Here is a 19,201-nt window from a genome sequence, read left to right as displayed (position 1 = left end):
AAGGTTGTTTCCCCAGGTGGAAATTTTTCCCTGGATTTAGGGATTAACAGGACTAAGGAAGGTAATAAATCAGTAAAACCCCTTAACTAAGTGCCAGGCAGGTAGTTAATCACTTTAACTCTGGACAATCACACTTAAACTACATAATCTTTATTTGGGATAATCTCCTTCAGTTACTTCCTTGTAGCTTAACAGAACAATAGAGTAGTGACCTTGGAATGGAGATAACAAACACCCTAACCTTTGGAATAGAATGGATAGGATTAAAATCAAATGGTATAAATACAGATGTAACAGGAGAATAAAGACAGAACCTAGCTGGAGAACCTGACTAGAGAACCTGGCTAGGCTGCTGATCAACTAAATGCTGTCTCCATGTCATTTCTTCTTCACCGACTCCATCCACACCTTTGGGAACCCCTGGACCTGCTGGGGTTGGACCCCAACAGGGCTGTGCTAACAAAGACACAGTCTTCTGTCAGGAGCTTCTGTTGGATGACACACACAAGGGCTTTAATCTAACATGTAAGACCTTGGTAGAACTGGTTTGTATTTTGAATTTCTATAGGTTAATAAAATAACATCCGAAAGGAAAAATACATGGAGTAAGACTAACAATGCAGATTAAATGTAAGTGAACTTAAAGGAGTATTATAGAAACTCTCCAAAATGGAACACATTACATTTTCCAGAAAATAGCCCAGTATCAGGCATGTAAGAGACAATAAAAGCAGTCAAACATATATACATGCAGTGGAATTCCAGAAAGGGGGGAGAAAGCACCAAAAAGAATGGTTGATGCCCTAGCTGGTTTGGGTCAGTGGATAGAATGTCGGCCTGCGGTCTAAAGGATCCCAGGTTCAACTCCAGCCAAGGGCACATGCTCAGGTTGTGGGATTGACCTCCCCTCAGTAGGGTGCATACAGGAGACAGCCAATCAATGATTCTCTCATTGATGTTTCTATCTCTCTATCTCTCTATCCCTCTCCCTCTCTGAAATAAATAAAAATATATATTAAAAAAAGAATGGTTGAAGGAATTATGGCAAATATTTACAGAATTTGGTGTAAATTATAAAGAGATCAAAGGACACCAAAGTACCTCAAGAAGAAAAAGAATAAACAAAATTAAAACAAGGCACATTAAAATCAAACACTTAAAAACCAATGAAAAAGATAAAATACCTAAGAGTGGCAAAGAAAAAATAAACACACACACACACACACACACACACAAATTAAAGAACAAGATTTAATAAAAACATCAAAGTTCACAACAAAAACTACCAAAACCAGAGAACAATGGATGAGGACTCTAAAGTCCTGAAGGAACATTAAAAATTCATGAACTTTGAATTCTAAAGTAACTGAAAATGTATTTCAAAATTGGATGTAAATGAAATGACAAAATATCAAATTTTGTGAGATGCAGGTAGGGCAGTCCCTAGAGGAAAATGTATAGATTAAATGCTTATTTTAGAAAAGAATAAAGACCTTTAAATCAATTATCTGAGTCTCCACTTTAAAAAGTTAGAAAAGGACGCTGGTTCTTGCTGCCTCCCACAACCACATGAAGATTACAACTAAAATACAGAGCAACCATCATTCTAAACCACCTGAAATCTGGCTGAATGGAAGTCCTACAACTAGAGAGGTGTGGAAGAAAACACACTGAGACTGGTAGGAAGGGAGGAAGCATGGAACAGGCTAGTCAGACACCCACATGTAGTGTATGTTTAATAGGAGGGATATCTCGGCCTGGAGGCCTTCCGTGAGAAGCAGAGTCTCAGTCCCACACCAGACCCCCAACCCAGGTTTCCAGAGCTGTGGAGAGAAGTCCTCATAACTTCAGGTTGTAAAAACCAGATAGTGTCTTTGAGTGATCCTGAGGCAGCTAGAGATCTAGGCTGTTCCTCTTAAAGGGTGGGCACAGGGACTTATAGGGTCCCACTTCCTCTGAGCTCCAGTGGCAGTGGTGGAATTTGGTGACCCAGAGACATACAGGGAAAAACTGGACTGTCTGGCATTTAGGTCAGGAACTTGGGGTAGCTTTCTCCTGACAGAAGTGCTCACGGGGGTCATTGTTTCTGTCCTGGGACCTTCCCCATTGCATAGTTGCTTTGAAGCCATATATGAGTTTCCATCAATGTGGCTCCCACAGTTTGCTCTGCCCTGGTGATTCCCTGAGAACATGCCCCATCCATATTTCAGTCCCACCTACACTGTTTGCAGCAGCTTTTCCATGTGAGTGGCTTGTCCTGGCTCAGGCTTCAGACTCTCCTAAAATCTCTCTAACAAGCAGCAGCTGGCATCAGCATGCCCCATATCAATCAATAAGTGGTTCAACACCCAGCACTAGCAGCAGCCTGCCTTGCTTCACAACTTGTCCTCACCTGGGCACTCCCAAGCCAAAAACAAGTAGCAGCCATCTGCAGATAACCCTGTAGCTCCTGGTTGGCAGTGGCTGACTTTGCTCCTCCCAGGAGGCCCTAGAACCATTGCACCTGGTGGACACCAGATTACAACTCCACACATACAGGAGGAGGAGAAAAAAGAGGGAGAATAGAGAAGGAGGAAGACGAATAGGAGGAGAAGGAAAGAGGAAGAGGAGGAGGAGGAAGAATAATTAGAAGAAGGGATAAAAATATGAACAAAAAATGTCAATAAATACTTATCTATCAGCAGTTGCATCTAAAAACCAAAATAAGCCAACAAAGAACCGAATGAAAAAAATAAACTATTGAAAAAAATAGAACCTGAGGCATGAAAAGATGGAACAGACTGAAAACACTCAGAGGGAAGTGGGCGGGAGGGTGAAAAGAGATGAACCAAAGAATTAATATGCATATATGCATTGTTTATGGACATAAATAGGAAGGCCTGGGATGGGGCAGGAACAGGGTGGAGGGTTGATATGGGGAGAAAAAAAGGGGAACAATAGTAATACACTCAACAGCAAAGATTTTTTAAAAATAAATTAGAAAAGGAAGATCAAAATCAACTAAAATCAAGCAGAAGGAAGGAAAAATGAACAGAGATTAATGAAATCAAAACAAAAAAATAATAGAGAAAAATGAATAATGCCAAAAGCTGAATCTTCTAAAAGGTCAATGAAACTAATCAAATGTTCACAAGACTTTCAAAGAGACCAATTGCCAATATCAGAAAATAATTAGGAGATATAAACACATTCCCCAATGCATTCTTATGAGACTGGCATTCTTTGTGCAGTCAGTACAAAAAAATAGTAAACTACTGATCAAAATTTCTTATTAACATATTTACTAAAATCCTCAACAGAATATTAGTAAATCCTACCAGCAATATAAGAAAACCATACTGCATACATGGCAAAGCATGAATTATCCCAACAATTCTAAGCTGATTCATCAACCAATGTAATCCAACAGATCAACTGTGTAAAGGAGAAAATTCACGTAGTCATAAAAATTGATACAGAAAAGTGTGTGACAAAACACAGAATTCATTTGTGATAAAAACGCTTAGAGAACTTGGGATAAAAGGGCACTTCTTCAATCTGATCATGGGATTCCTGTAGCTACTATCATACTTGATTGTAGGAAATTAAATGATTCCCCCTCAGATGGGGGGAATCGTTTTTTTTTTTGGACAAAAGGAAATTCATTTTATTACAACAGCGCTCACATCTGCATCAGAATAACCAAACCACCCATCCATCCAGCAGAAGAAAGAAAGAAGCTGAGATTTAAGGACACTTGCTTCTTTTGAACTTCAGGAGCAGGAGCAGGTCGGTTCTCATAAAGCTCCTGCCAATATCATGCAACAGGATACGGAGACCGGGCAGACTGGGGGGTCGGGGGAGGTGACCCATGGGCCTTCAAGAACTTCTCAAGTTGTTTCATCTTCTTATCTTGGGCACGGTTTTCCCGGTGCCTTGCTGCCAGACTCAGGAGCATGCTTTTCACCCTATTTTGGACATTTTTTTCTTTTCTTTTTTCTTTTTCAGTCCAATTTTATTTTACATTATAATACATATGCATAATTTAGCAAAACTTGGGCTGTTTGTTTTTTTAAAATTGACTTTTAGAGAGAAACATCGATTTGTTGGTCCACTTATTTATGCACTCATTGGCTGTCTTGTATGTGCCTTGACTGGGGATTGAACCTGCAAACTTGGTGTATCTGGACAATGCTCTAACCAACTGAGCTACCCAGCCAGAGCCAATATTCTTATGATTTCAGAGAGAAGGAAGAGGGATAGAAACATCAGTGATGAGAATCATTGTTCGGCTGCCTCCTGTATGCCCCTACTGGGGATCAAGCCCACACCCAGGCATGTGCCCTTGACCAGAATCGAACCCGGGACCCTTCAGTTCACAGGCCGATGCTCTATCCAGAGCCAAACCAGCTAGCTAGTCATAGGGGATTTTAAAGGGCACAGTACACAATGCAAAAATTTGATTATATGCCAAAATCAACTTCTCAAAATATAATATTTATCCATATTTAAATTGAACAATTAAATCAAATTTTTGAAAATTTAGGATGTTTCCTAAAAATATAGGAACTCTCTTGAGTAACAAAACTTGAGACATGACAATTTATGAGTAGGGATCAGAGGACTGAACCAACAGTGGTGAATTTGCATTTTTCTCCGTAAGTTTTATACTAATTCTTTCCATTTTAGGATTAAATCTTTAAAAACTAGTTAAAAATAATTATCAAGTCACACACAAATCATGACCAGTTGGATATATTTCAACAGCAAATTTGAAACTCTTACCACTTCTACTCAACATTGTACTTAACTTTTTAACAAATGAAATAAGACAAGAAAAATGCATAGAGACATTCATATGTGAATGGAAGATACAAGCGTCCCTACCTGCAGGTGACATAGTTATCTATAAAGAAAAAAAAAACCAAACAACAACAACAAAAAACACACACACACAAAAGAATCGACTTGAAAATCACGGGTCAAAACACAGAAATGGATCAATTTGAAGACTTAACTTAACTGCGGTGGTGTTGCCTGTGGCAGGGGTGGGGAGTTGTCAAAGCAGCAGATAAGAGACAGAACTGAGTTCTTGTGGGAAACCATCCACAGAAACACAGCTTTTCACAGAGGTGCAGCCTCAAGGAGGAACTTGGCAGCACCACTTGTCACCCAGAGTTCACCCTAAATCCCTGGTGACTGGAGGGGCCTCATGTGTTTGCTCATTGACCTGATCCCAGGGAACATGAGATCTCCAGCCTCTTTATGACAGAAAGTAGGTTTGCACCTGGGAGCCTGGAGCCCCCTGAGGTCTGGCTGCCCCCTTCCTCCCACAGAAGCGGTGAGAGGGTGCCCCCTAGTGGCCACACTTCAGAGTAGGTTCCAAGGTCCCTAGAAAACACACTGGTGTGTAAAGCTGATGAAGCACTCAGTGAGCTTTTAAACTGACATTGAAACTTGCATGCATTTTAGAGGGAAGGGAGGGAGGAAGTCCCTGTCTCTTCCTGGCACCTGGGAAAACAGACTTTTTCCTAATTTAGGTTTGCATTTCCCTCAGCCCTCATGGGCTCTGACCAGCTGGCTTCCGGCGGTTCCCCCACAGCGAGGCCCAGCATCAGCCTGCAGGAGAGGGGGTCTGGGTAGTTCTTCCTCATTAAGTCTCTGGAGAGAGATTCCAGCCCAGCTCCCCATGCACCCCTGTACCCTGGCACTTGGTGCTGCCCTTCTGGGGGCCTCTCCCTCCTAGTTACCCTCGTCCCAGCAACACAGACAGCCCCCAGGTCTGTTAGTCTACCTGGCAGGACCCTGGCTGCCTTCATAATGTGTTGGGGTCTCCACATTGTTAACTATACATGGTGGGAGGGGCCCTAACCCATGGGGCTCAGTGGATAGAGCATCAGCCTGTGGACTGAGGAGTCCTGGGTTTGATTCCCATCAAGGGCACGAACCTCACATGCAAGTTCCATCCCTGCCTGAAAGAAGCAAATAATCACTGTGACTCTATCAACTCTCTGTCTCTCCCCGTCCCTTCCACAATCTCTAAAAATAAGTGGAAAACATCCCCATGTGAGAATTGACAAAACTAACTGAATAAAGAAATCTTATTTTAAAAACAATAGAAAAAGAAAGAAAGAAAGAAAGAAAGAAAGAAAGAAAGAAAGAAAGAAAGAAAAAGTAAGCCTGTGTTGCTCATTGGTTGAGCATCAACCTATGAACCAAGAGGTCACAGTTGTATTCCTGGTCAGGTCACATACCTGGGCTACTGCCTGGATCCCCAGTAGGGGGTGAGCCAGAGGCTACCACTGGAGGATTCTCTCTCATTATTGATGTTTCTATCTCTCTCTCTCCTCCTTTCCTCTCTGAAGTAAATAAAATATATTTTATAATAATAATAACAAATGAAAAGGAAGAGAGAAGTAAGGCTTTGTGGTGTTAGACCTGCCCATGTCCCACCCTCTTCCCAGCATGATTGCACTTTCCAAGTGTTGTTGCCCATCTTCCCAGAAGGAAGAAGTGACCACAGTCCCAGATTCCTGTGTTCATCTGTCCTCATCTGCCTGGGGCTGTGAGAGGATGACACAGGTGGCCACTCCCCTCTGAGAAGGGAGGTGCTCACCTGCCACCAAGGATGACTTGGTGCCTAAACTTTCTACCCAGGATTTTGCTTTCAAGAGCAAACATTCCTTTTTTATATTTTTAATCCTCACCCAAGGATATTTTTCCCTTGCTTTTCAGAGAGAGAGTGGAAGGGAGGGAGGCAAAGAGAGAACCATTGATGTGAAAGAAACACATCAATGGGTTGCCTCCTGCACGTGCCTTGACCAGGTCAGGGCCAGAGAGGATCCTGCAATCCAGGTATGTGCCCTTGACCAGAATTGAACTTGAGACCCCTTTGTTCCCAGGCCAATGCTCCATCCACTGAGACAAACTAACAAGGGCCATGACTCCATTTTTTTAAAATAATTTATTTATTTATACTCTATAATAAAAGCGTAATATACTAAGTGTCCAGTCATCCAGTCAGCCATTCAACCAATCAAAGCATAATATGCTAATGATATCTAAGGCTGCTCAAAGCTTGCTTATGATGTGCACTGACCACCAGGGGGCAAGCAATTGACCAGTCGACCAATCACTATGATGTGCAGTGACCAACAGGAGGCAGACAGTTGACTGGTCAACCAGTGGCTATGATGTGCACTGACCACCAGGGGGCTGATTCTCCCACCGGTAGGTTAGCTTGCTGTTGGGGTCCAGCCAATGAGGACTGGGATGGGCAGGACATGCCCTGGAGTCCCCCCCCCCACCCCACCCCATGGTCCCTCCCCAGCTGGCCGACCACCTGCATCTCTCCCTGGCCCTGATCCTGCACTGATGAGATCCCTCATCCTGTCCTGTGCCCCCTAGCAATCCAGGACCCCTCAGGGGATGTCAGGGAGCTGGTTTAAGCCCTATCCCCCAGGCCAGGCCAAGGGACACCACTGACGCACAAATTTGTGCACCAGGCCTCTAGTTTTTAATAACTTTTTATTGTTGACAATATTACATATGCCCACTCCCCCCCCCCCCCCCCACTCTCCAGTTGATCCCCTCTAGGGCACCCCCACCACCTGCAAGGTCTCCATTTTTAAATGATGGAAATTCTCCCACTTTGAGAGTCTGGGAAGCGTATAATAATTACGCTTTGATTATAGAATGTAAAGGACCTTTACACACAAACAGACGGGGAACTGAGTGAAATGTCTGGCTTCAGGAAGGCAGCTGCGGGTTTCTGACAGTGCCCTTAGTTTTGAAATGAAAGCTGCAGCCAGCCCAGCCTCTCCTGCCTCATCATGTGTATACATTCGAGTTTTATGTAAGATCCGATTGGGGAAAATATCAAAAAGAATCTTTCACCCTTAAATAAAAATATTGTTCCATTGCAAATTCTTATTCCCAAACCCCAGAAAGGCAACATGGCCCACAGCAGGTGAAGGAGGGCAAGAGGAAGCCCATCCACCTGCCTCAGGGGCAGTCGCCTAAGTCCTCATCAAACCCCAAGGATGAAGAATCTCATTCCTGGAAGCTGCCTCCAAAGGAATGGTGTCAGTGTGACCAGTCTCAGAAAGGAGGGAGGAGAGTCAGTCAGGACAGGACCCCTTCTCACCAGCATCCTTGAATCCTTTCCCATCTGGGGTCGCCCTTAGGATGACAAGATCAGGCATGCAGCCCAGGGTCCCAGCTGTACCCTTATATCCTGACTCCATGCAAATGGGGTTCTCCTCCTGCTCATAAAAGAGGGCCCTTGCTCAGCATGTTGGGGAGACACCCAGAACCCAAGTGCCTGAGACAGGACCCCAGCAGCCCCACCATGGACTTGGTGCCAAGCTGCATTTTCCTCCTGATCATTCTTCAAAGTTATTCTCAGGAGTGGGGAGCACTGATACCCATGCCTGTGCCTGTTTTTGCCTCCATGTGATTCTAAGTCCACCTTGTGTCCCTGTGTTTGCAGGTGTCCAGTGTGAGGTGCAGCTGGTGGAGTCTGGGGGAGGCTTGGTACCACCTGGGGGGTCTCTGAGAATCCTGTGCAGCCTCTGGATTCACCTTCAGTGGCTACTGGATGAGCTGGGTCCGCAGGGCTCCAGGGAAGAAGCTGGAGTGGGTCTCAGACATTGTGGTGATAGTAGTACCGCATACTATGCCGCCTCTGTGAAGGGTCGATTCACCATCTCCAGAGACAACGCCAAGAACACGCTATTTCTGCAAATGAACAGTCTGAGAGCTGAGGACACGGCTCTGTATTACTGTGTGAGAGAGACACACAGTGAGGGATGTCAGTGTGAGCCCAGACACAAACCTCCCTGAGGGAGGCAGCAGGGCTGGGCTGCAGGGGGCGCTCATGCCACCAGGAGGCGATAAGGATCAGCAAACCCAGGTCCTAGCTCAGAAGCTGTCCCTGGAGGGTTGTGAAGGCTTCCTATTGGGGTCAATGCTTTCTTCCCTGGGGCAGTTCCTGCTTCCTTCTTTGTGTCTTTATTTAGATTCTCTGCAGGCAAAAAAAAGTAGGAAGTGGCTGTGTTTTCAGATCTACACTCTTTTCAGATCTGTGCTCTTCCTGTCACCACATCCCTGATGGTCGCTCTCTGGGCTGACAAGGAAAACACTGTAGGGATTCCTGTCCCCCCAGTGAGAGCGATGTCCTCCAGCCTCCAACGCAGTGAGGAGGGGGGAATGAAGAGTCCAGGTCCCAAACCTCACGTGAAGATGATCAGCCCCTTGCGCTGCCCTGTGAGGAGCCCTTTGGAGCAGTTAACTGCTTGCTTCTCACTGACATGTCTGCACATGGAGGTTTAGGGCCCAACCCCTGTGTGTGCTTCTGGCTCCGTGAACCTGGGAGGCGGACCTAGGGTTCAGGGTGTCCTGGGATGGAGGCAGGAAGGAGGCCCAGTGACAGGGCCTGTCACAGCCCTGCTGGGCTTTGTTCAACATGTATCTCAGAACCCGGTCCCTGAGGACACATCCCAACACCTGTCCCGCTGCCTCTAGAGCAGTGGTTCTCAACCTTCCTAATGCCGCGACCCTTTAATACAGTTCCTCATGTTGTGGTGACCCCCCAACCACAAAATTATTTTCGTTGCTGCTTCATAACTGTAATTTTGCTACTTTTATGAATCGTCATGTAAATATCTGATATGCAGGATGTATTTTCATTGTTACAAATTGAACATAATTAAAGCATAGTGATTAATCACAAGAACAATATGTAATTATATATGTATTTTCCGATGGTCTTAGGCGACCTCTGTGAAAGGATCATTCGACCCCCAAAGGGGTTGCGACCCACAGATTGAGAACCACTGCTCTAGAGAATCCACCTGGATCCTGAGAACCTGCTGAAAGGGGACATGGTCCCCACCCACCTCTGCTGTGCCTCCAGGCTCAGCAGACACCACCCCATCCTCACCCTCTGTCCTCTGCTGCCCACATTCTCACCCTATCAGGCCTGCACAGGACGTCCCCTGTGGCTGCGCTCTGTCCTCTCCTTCCCACCCTGGTAGTTTATGCCTTAAATGCACCCCCATGCCATCCATCCCCTCATGCCCATCTCCTGTGCCAATCCCTCCCTGAGAGGCCAGGGCCAGGTATACTCAGGCATATGGATGGAACTTCCGGACTTTTCGTGGGCTTTGCAAAAAGCCCCATGTGTTGGGATGGGGGCCATGAGACCACGCCTAAAGGCCTGGCCTGTCACCAGGGCTGATAACCCCCTCCAGGGTTGTGTATTGTTCATGGTTTATGGCCTCTGTAAAATATGAATATTTAGGTTAAGCAGGTCTTGCAAGCCTAGATAATTAAGGAAGGGGCAACTAGACTATAGACTAGTAGGAATGTGCATTAGGGATACTGACTAACTAGTTACAGAGTCAGGCTGCTGGTCACCCCCCCCCAAAAAAACCTTCTTTTCTTCATCAAGCCCACATGCAGTGCCACGTGTGATATCAGGCTGTGGGGGGCCCCACCTGTGTCAGGTGGAAACACAGCTGAACACTGACCTCAGAGCACCTCCAACAGCTCACACCTGTGGTGAGGGAACCTCCTGGGGGCCCATGAGCTGCTGATCATCATGGTGGACAAACCTGTGGACACTGGAGTCAGAGGTCAGTCAGGGAAGGGCTGGTGCCTGGTCACCTATAATGTTGCCAACATCCCGCTGACCAGAGCCCAGGTACACAGGGAGCTCTGTGAATCCTAAAAGTGCAGGAACAGCCCACCAGGCTCAGTGGTTAAGCATCGACCTATGAACCAGGAGGTCACTGTTCAATTCCCATTGTGGGCACGTAACTGGGTTGTGGGTTCTATCCCCAGTAGGGGTCTTGCAGGAGGCAGCTGATCAATTATTCTCTCTCATTATTGATGTTTCTCTCTCTCTCTCTCTCTCTCTCTCTCTCTCTCTCTCTCTCTCTCTCTCCCTCCCTCCCTCCCTCTCCATTCCTCTCTGAAATCTATAAAAATAATTTTTATTTTTAAAAAGGATCAATAAAAACATTAAATGTCTCATGAAAAACTATCATAACCAGAGGACAAAGGAATGAGGACTTTAAAATGCTGAAGGAAAATTGAAAAGATATCAAGGTAGAATTCCAAACTAACTGAAATATATTTCAAAACTGGCCCTAGCTTTTTGGCTCAGTGGATTTAGCATTGGTCTGCAACCGGATGGGTCCTGGGTTTGATTCTGGTCAAGGGCACGTACCTCAGTTGCAGGATCCTCCCTGTCCAGAGCCCTGGTTGGGGCACGTACAGGAGGCAACCAATCCATGTGTTTCTCTGACATTGATATTTCTCTCTGTCTTTGCCTCTCTCTTTCACTCTCTCTAAAAATCGATGGAAAAATATTTTCAGGTGATAATTAAAAACAAACAAGCAAACAAAACAAAAGGGACTGAAGCCCAGCTGGTGTGGTTCAGTGGTTGAGCTGTTCACCTATGATTCCATTCCTGGCCAGGGCACATGCCCAGATTTCAGTTTTGATCCCCAGTAGGGGGTGTGCAGGAGGCAGCCAATCAATGATTTTCTCTCATCATTGATGTTTCTCTCTCCCTCTTCCTCTCTTTTCCTCTCAATAAAAAACATATTTAAATAAATAAATAAATGAAATAGTTGCTGATTTGATTCTCCGTCCTTGCACATACAGGAGGCAACTGATCAATATTTCTCTCACACATCAATATATCTCTCTCACTCCCTGTCCCGTTTTTTTCACTCTAGAAATCTATGAACATATTCTCAGGTGAGGATAAAGAAAAGAAGATCTATATATATGTCATCTGACTATACCAGCTGTGGGCAAACTACGGCCCTCAGGCCGGATCCAGCCCATTTGAAATGAATAAAACTAAAAAAAAAAGTTGGAGGTTTGGGCTGCTTTCCTCTTCATGCCACATTCCCCTCAGGGAACCTCTGGATTCCTGACTCTGCACTTACCTCTGAAGTCTCTGGGTTAGAAATGTCTGTTGTAAACAGAGACAACTTTCTCACGTGGACAAACTGCACAGAATTTTATCAGACACTCTTGTGCCAAGTACCAATTGATGATCAAAAATTCTGCCCAAGTCACCTAAATAGAATCACAGGCTCTGCTGACTCAACAGGGAAGCTCAGCCCCACACAGCTCATAGTCGCTGCCAGCCAGTGGGACACATTGTGCTGGATAGTGGGGACCAGAGGAGTGTGACCCCAAAGCTAGAGGAGAAATAGCCCAGATGGTGACAGTCATTGACTTGTCATGATGCTCATACAACCGAGTGTAGGTGACACTAGGCTGATGCAGAGAGACCCACAGCAGCTTGGTACAGCTGTCCAGGCTGATGACAAATACAAACCAGTGAACATGGAATATTTATTATGCACATAGTTGAAATCTCTGGGAGGCACAGGAAAGGCCCATCAGGAAGTCAGACCTGCTTTAATGGAGCCAGGAAAAGAGACTGGCTCAGGGATTTTATTTAGTTGAGGTGGTGGGGGAAGAGGAGGAATTCTGCTTACAACAGCTTGTGTGGTTTCAACCTCTTATTTACATACAGAGATGAGACCCAACCTTTCTTTTCAGCTTTCCATGCGAGGCCAAGTGAGAAGAGGCAGGAATAACCCATCAGTTTTCAGAAATCAAACAAACAAAAACATAAAGTATGACTAGATATTTTACTGAACTGAACAAGTATATAAACAGAGCAAATGTTGAGATAATATGTCATTATGTGTGTACAAAATTAAAGTCTACTGAAAATGAGAAAATAATTATGAGTAGGCAAATGATGATGATTATAACTGTGGTGCTAGTGCTGGTGACGATTGCTGGGGCTGACTGGCAGACCCTGACCAAAGGATAAATGATTACTCTGACACATGTTTCTGTGAAAAAGAAGGCTAAGGGACTGCCTCACTAGAGTAACCAAACAGCCCCATTCGCCTGTCTCCTTATGCTTTTATTGCAACAGCATCTTGAACTAAAATTAACTTTTAGATACAACCAGCAGGGCAAGCATCCTTGAGAAGACACACGCATCTGAAGTGTCCTTTAAGCAAGATGTCTGAAGACTAAGCATAAAAATTCCAGTAAACACCCAGGGGCTCACACATACACAGACTTGTTTGGAAAAGTCAAGGCAGGGGTAATTGCCTTCAGCCAACTCCCCCAGGAGGTTCTGACCATTCGGAGTTTCCTCCTTACAGACTTTCCAACCAAGTCCCGTGCTTCCCCACATCTCTCCCTATTTTGTTTTACTGGATGCTGAAGACAAAAGAAGGTGACGAATTTTCTTCTTTGGAATGTCTGGGTCTGAGAAGTGCATTCATTGCTCGAGTTCTGATTTTATAGACTATAAGAAAATCAAAGAGAATTATAATGACAGCAATAGTTAGACTGATCAGGTACCAATTGATTCTAGGAAACCATGTGGTGGGGTCTATGCACTCCAAATGCTCATTTACTGCATTCTAAGCAGTGGTCTGTTATTCATCTTCATTGATAGCAAGTGAGGATTCTTTAATTTGCTTTTGCAACGTGTTTACTTCTTTAGTAAGTATATCTTGAAAGACTCCCCGTAGATGCTTTTTAGCATCAATCCACTGATGGTTTCTACTATTCCATTTTAAGGGGTGACACGTATGTGCTTATGCTCCCAATAGCAATTGAACACTTGCCTGTTTGCTATAGCATCCTGCATTTCCCCAAATATACAATGGCTGCCTCTATTGCCTGCGTTCTAGCTAATATTTCTTATCTATGTGTTGTTGTATACTGAATTTCCTAGTTACATTTTTGGCCATATTTTCTATGAATGTGGCCATCTATACAAACTCAGAAAGGGCTGCCACAGTGATGCTGGCAGTAGTCCGAATGACAATACCCGAGATGATGGCTGCAATGAGCATTCCCCAAAATCTTTTGGGCCATAATTGGTCCAATGCTCTTTCTAAGTCTTCAGTAGCTGATGAGCCTTGTCATTCCCTGGTGAGTTATATGGGTATTAGGATTTCTGCTTGTCTCCTAAGTACCATAATTGTGTTGATGTTCAATGAGGTAATATTCTGGGTGGTAATACAGGATGCAAAATAAGCTTCTTCTCTATGGCTCCCTCACAGGATGTCTCACAGTGCCCGGGACTTACAGCCAGAAAGAGGCCCAGAGGGCTTCCAGGTGGGGCTGCCAGTGAACACCCACAAACAGCCTGTTGCTAACAGATCTCGTCATATTCTGTTCTGCATAGCACATACTGACTGGCCTCTAAAGTGTTTTAGCTAAAATCTGCCAGTACCGAGGTGCCATGTGATAATATTCAGATAAGGCTTTGAGGAGCCCTTTTATACACAGGCTGTTAGTCCCATTTTCTCTGATAATCTTCCTTATTTCCTTAAATGTATTAAAGGACAGTGGCTCATGAATCCTATTGCCTTGTTGATCTTGCATAACTGGGCAAACCAAAAGCTCTCCTTCTGACATGCCTGCCTGACACAGGATCTCATAACCAAGGCTCTAGTTGATGGATTTCCCCACACAGGAGGCAGAGGATCAGGAAATATTTCCTCCAGCAGCAGGGCTTTAGGTACTACAGGCTCTACAGGCTCTACAGGCTCTACAGGCTCTACAGGCTCTACAGGCTCTACAGGAGGAGGGGTGGTGGTAAATCCTCCTAGCCTTCTGTAGGCTTTTGATCCTCTATGTGGAGTGGGCATAGTGCAGCTTGAATAAGATCCCACATAGTTAAGATGACAAGGGCACTAGATTTCCCTGGGCCTGATTTCTCTTTAAATTCATGCCCACTTGTACATGCCCACCGGATTGGTTCCCCAGCAGGGAGCATGCTGGAGGCAGCAGATCCATGGTTCTCTCTCACCATTAATGTTTCTATATATATATATATATCTCCCTCTCTGAAATTGATTAAATATCTATAATAATAAAAGCATAATATGCTAATTAGACCAGACATAATTCCAGATGACCTTCTGGATGAAGCCAGCGGGGCAAGAGAAGCCCTGGTCCCGGGTGCCAGAGGGAAGCTGGTGCCGGCATCCAGAGGAAGGAAGGCCTACTCTTGCACAAATTTCGTGCATCAGGCCTCTAGTATTTTAAAAAAAGAACCTCACACTCTCTGTCCTCAGACTGGCACACACTGCCATAAATGGCCCCTTACTTCAGACAGGCACTCCCTTGCCCCTTGCTCTCTTCTATAAAATTTTAGTTATTAATGCACGCAACCTACTTCATTTATTAATTTGACATGTGCATTGCTCCAGAGTCACATAGGACACGTCCCAGACAGGTGGCCTGAAGCTGCCATCAGCCCCCTTCATGCAGGAACGTTCCTGAATGACATTTCCTGAAGCAACAGAGATTCATTTGAGTCATCACTTTGCTGTGAACATTGTTTAGAAAGGATGTTTCTTAATGTAGTGCACACGTGTGACAATACATCAGGACAAGAGCCACATAGAGGATAAATGTACTCTGATTTACAGTAAATGGTGGCACACACCTGCCAGGTGCTTCATGGACCAGCACAAACCCAAGGGTTTGAGAAAATGGGGATGTCCCTGAACTATCCATGTAGGAGCCTGAGTAACCACCAGTGGTTTCTGAATTCTCACTCATGACAGTGTACTCAGGGCAGGACTACCCATGAGGGTGAACCAGAGATGCCGATGCTGGAGGATATGGAGGCTCCTGCAGGGGCTGATGGTGCAGCTGTGGTTCTCTGAGCAGTGAGTGTGTCCACATGGGAGGCAGTGGACTGAGGGCAACAGGGCGGGAGTTAACCATCAGGATGGACACCAAGAATAGACAAACTCTTCATTCATCCTGGAACGAGGATCCTGAGGAAACCAGTGTCCCTCCCAGAGCTGGCCTCACTCACTTGCCCACTGTGGCCCCGCCCACCAGGTGACCTGGGAGAGCAGCCTCACTTGACAGCTGACAATGCTGCTGCCTCTCCCCCTCCTAGTTCTGAGGTGTACACCCAGCTTAATGATGGGGTCTTTGGGGACACATTGCAATGCTCCCCTGCAGTCAAAGGGTGACCCATCGCCACCTCTGACTATCCCTGACTTGTTCTAACCTGCATGTGGGTGTACAGGACCTGAAAAAGCACGGACACACAAGAGCCTGCTCCTCAAAGTTTGTGTTTGTATCATGGGTGAATTTGATAAGTTTCCAAAGAAAGTCACACCCAGGCCTAGAATTCCCTTGTGGTCCCTGCCCATGTGTGATGAACAGGGAAGAAGGGCAAATGTGGATTCATAGCAAAGAAAATCATCAGTGTCTGTGTGTGTGTGTGTGTGTGTGTGTGTGTGTGTGTGTGTGTGTGAATTATTAAATACTAAAAGTGCTGTGAGATTTGTCCCAATGCCGGGATACTCACATGGGACCTTCAATGAGAGGAACCTAAGAACATATGTGGCCCCAGGGCCCTGGGAGCTTCCGAATGAGGGGAGGGTCAGCAGTGTCTGTGCAACTGGGAGTTCCAGGGAAGGGCTCCCTGGTGACTTCCTAAAGCTCTGCTTTGGGGGTCTCCCTGCAAACCCTTTGGGGCTCAGGAAGGCCAGACCACTCTGTCCAGAGACATCAAAACCACAGAGTGTCCATGAGGGAAGAATCTGACATCAGGGCACACTTTTCACTACTGGACTAGAGATGCTGAGAGGTCAATGCCCTGTGAGCCTTGACAGGACTCTCTTCTGTACAGGCAGGGCTGGGCAGCAGGGAGCACTCAGGTCCCAGGAGCACAGGCTGCTGCCACAGGAACAGGTGCAGAGGGAGCTGGGCAGGGGTTTCCTCTGAGGCCTGGGGCTTCCTCTCTTCATACAAACCATCCAAACTAAAAGTTGGTCACGACTGCTGAGGTGACTGTGAATATCCTGCTCTATCAGAGCATTTCCCGAACTCAATGAGACATGAGAACTACACACAAGGGGGTGTTTCAATGGCTTCAGGATATCTGAATTTTAAGGGGCTGAGGCAGGGATGGATTTACTACCTCACTACGGGGAGCATTTTGGAGACACGCTGATCCAGGAAGAAGACATTCAGGTATCAAAGCCCAGAGCTGCTCCAGGTGGCCCTATGTCACCCAAAGGTGGGCCCACAAAGGTGAGAATGTCCTGTGGGGCTGGTTCCTCAGTCTGCACAATGGTCACGAACCTGGCAGATGACTCACCTTCTCCACCCAAGATTAGGACTTGTACACTCAGACTCCCACTGAGCCTGTTCCCTGTGTCAACCATCGTCTCTCAGGTGGGGTCAAGACCTCAGCTATGAAATAGTCTGTCTCATGAATATGCAAAAGAGGAGGCAGACTGGATTAAATATGGACAAGTCTATGCACTGAGGGTATCAGCCATAGCCATACTCTCCCCTACAGAGTGCTCACATCACAGCCCTCACCATGGACTGGAGTAGGATAACCCTCTTCCTGGTGGTCATGGCTACAGGTAAGGGGCTTCCCGGTGTCTGGGTTGAGAAAGGGACCAGGGAGAGTCAAGGGGGATATCCACCCACTCCTGTCTCCTCTCCACAGGTGTCCACTCCCAGGTGCAGCTGGTGCAGTCTGGGGCTGAGGTGAGGAAGCCTGGGGCCTCCGTGAAGGTCTCCTGCAAGGCTTCTGGGTACACCTTCACCAGTTACTCTATGCACTGGGTGAGACAGGCTCCAGGAAAGGGCCTGCAGTATATGGGCTGGATCAACACAGAAACTGGGAAACCCACATATGCCCAGGGCTTCTCAGAAAGATTTGTCTTCTCCATGGACACCTCTGTCAGCACGGCCTATCTGCAGATCAATGGCCTCAAGTCTGAGGACATGGCCATGTATTACTGTGCAAGACACAGTGAGGGGAAGTCAGTGTGAGCCCAGGCACAAACCTCCCTGCAGGAGAGGCTGTGACCACCAGGTGGCGCTCAGGGTCCCTGAACACAAGGACCATCCCAGCAGCAGGTGCAGCTGGAGGTTTGGGCTGGTTTCCAGTGTGGTTTCCTCTTCATGTCACAGTTTCCCTCAGGGAACCTCTGGATTCCTGATTCTGCACTTACCTCAGAAGCCATTGCGATAAAAATGTCTGTTGTAAAGAGACACAACTTTCTCACGTGGACAAAAGGCACAGAATCTCTTTCAAACACTCTTGTGCCCAAATGACAATCATCTAATTTTCTGACCAAAATGACCTGAATCTAACAAGAGGCTCCACTGACTTAACAGTGCAGCTCACCTGAATGCTCGCCTTAAATTGAAAAACATCTCTATTTCTAGCCGTGGCCAACACAGTTATTTGAATCCAAAGCTGAGAAGAAAACCCGGTGATGACAGTCATTGACTTGTCATCATGCTCATAGCACAAGAGTAGGTGACACCAGGCAGAGGCAGAGGGAGCCATGCAGCTAGGTGCAGATGTCTAGGCTGACGACGAGCACAGACATTAAGGGCATGGGATGTTTATTATGCAAATCTCTGGGGAAAAGAGGAAAGGCCCTCAGTCAGAGCTTGTTGATGACGCCATAAAAGGAGACTGGCTCAGGGCTTTATTTTGTCCAGGCGATTGGGGATGGTGAGGAATTCTGCTTCCATCAGGTAGTTTCAATATCAAAATGACATCTAAAGAGAAAAGTATGATTTCTTAACTCAATTCCTGTTTCAGGGGCAGATGGAGAGACTAAAGCAATGAACCAACAGTTATCAGAACACAAACAAAAAAGAAAATAGAGTATGGCTACCCATTTTGCTTACAACTATAAAAAAGCAAAAATTGAGATAAAATGTCTTTATGTGTGTACAAAAGCAAGATCTACAGAAAATGAGAGGAATAATTGTAAGTAAGTAAATGATGATGATGAAAATTATGATGGTGATGATGATGATGATGATGATGATGAAATTATGATGGTGACGATGATGATAATGGACGGAGACAGGGGTCCAGGTCCATTGAAATTATGGTTCTTTATAAAGACACACCAATCCCAATGGCTCCTGCATTGAGGGGTGTCCACTCTTCTCTGTAAGTGTTGACATATTTTCTACTGGGAGTCCAATGAATTATGCAGCTTGGGTGATCGCTGGTGTGACCAGGTGAGTAATGAGGCCAAAGGTGCCCGAGTGTGGATCCCCTGGACCTGGGAAGGTGTTACCTTCTATAACTAAGACACTTTGAGGATGTGCATGTAGGTAACAAGGAATCACCTTTTCACAGGG

Source organism: Myotis nattereri (assembly GCF_964212035.1).
Source record: "Myotis nattereri genome assembly, chromosome: 20".
Classification (NCBI taxonomy): Eukaryota; Metazoa; Chordata; class Mammalia; order Chiroptera; family Vespertilionidae; genus Myotis; species Myotis nattereri.
Note: the sequence above shows the minus strand (reverse complement) of the source record.